The 1,357-nt window shown below is 41.7% G+C and overlaps 1 pseudogene; it reads right to left on the bottom strand.

Moving 5' to 3' along the window:
- Positions 1-273: 273 nt before the first annotated feature.
- Positions 274-1,144, bottom strand: LOC145490568 (uncharacterized; annotated as a pseudogene).
- Between the last annotated feature and the right edge of the window lie 213 nt (positions 1,145-1,357).

Below are 1,357 nucleotides of genomic sequence, written 5' to 3'. Positions count from 1 at the left end.
TCTCCAGCTGAACTTAACAAACTTTTGATATTCCTCGTCAATGGGTACTGAGTAATAAGCATCTCTTAGATCAACTAATGCCCTGTAGCAATTCCTTTTCATGAGCCGGTTAGCAGATTACAGAGTATCCATCTTAAAATGGTACTGCACGTGCTCATTAAGGTTTTTTAGATTTAATGAGCATATAAGTGCCGTCCTTCTTAGGGCGGATGGACATAATAGAAACATATTCCCCTTCACAGTGGGTAGTTCTTGAATAAAGGGGCAAAAAGTAATATTCTGCCACTGTGTTGAAATTTCTTTTCATCATCCTGCAATACAGTCATTAGACATATACAGTATCGGGTCAGGCAAATGTCCCACAAGTTGTGTTGACCTTTTTTCCAACACTGTTGACTGCTGTCAAGTCCTTTACCTGCTTTGGTAAATCATTCCCAAACAGTTGATCTGTGATTGGGATGGATGAGGAGCATTAATGCATATAATCATTATGTAAGTCACGCTTTATCAACCCTCTACGCCTTTTATTAAGCTCAGTGTTAGCATTAGCCAACAAAGCAAAGGCATGTGTAGCTTCTTGAAGCAGCTCACTTCCAACAGGTAGTGGTACTATTTGCTCAACAAGCTTGTTAGTCATGCATATCAAGGCACATATGCCTTTAAACAAAGACGTTTGTACCTTTTTTATTTTAACATTTTGTGAACATACAAATTATCTCACACGGCCTGGTTCACACATACTTTTGTCAGGCTTTCTCAATTCTCAGGGCGATGATATTTGTTCATCTTTTCTAAGAGTTTTCCCTCTGGTAGTCTGTCTTTCATTAATGTACTGATCACGCTTGCCAGTTCTAAGTCCACATTCGATCAGTTTCCTTCTTTTTCAGATCCTGTTACTGCTAAGCACTTTGCTTTTCCCCTCATTAGAGGGAGGATAGAACGTGTCGAGCAACTGTCCACGAGACGCGTCCAGATCTATGGTGACTATACACCTCTGGCCTTCGCCATTAGCCTCTTCCCGCTTCTACTTCGCGGGGGAGCTTGCCCTCGTATTAAGGATATCTTCCTCTTGTATTTTCTCGCCATAGAAAATCTCTATGTCGGCTTTAACTGACTTAAAAGCCTCGGAAATGGCCTTAGCCATATGCATCAGTATTTCCGGACAGTGTTGCAAGTCCTTCTTGCATGGCAGTTAAGGATATCTTCCTCTTGAATTTCCGTCATAGGAAATCTCTATAGGTTGGCTCTCGGAAATGACATTAGCCATATTTCCGGGCAGTGTTGCAAAACCTTCTTGCATGGCAGCTAAGACAGCTGTCGAAGGTCCTTCACCATGAGAAGGAGAAGCGCCAATCTT

Source organism: Orbicella franksi, chromosome 6, assembly GCF_964199315.1.
Source record: "Orbicella franksi chromosome 6, jaOrbFran1.1, whole genome shotgun sequence".
Lineage (NCBI taxonomy): Eukaryota > Metazoa > Cnidaria > Anthozoa > Scleractinia > Merulinidae > Orbicella > Orbicella franksi.
The sequence above is the reverse complement of the archived record's forward strand: the minus strand, read 5'-3'. Positions and strand labels throughout refer to the sequence as shown.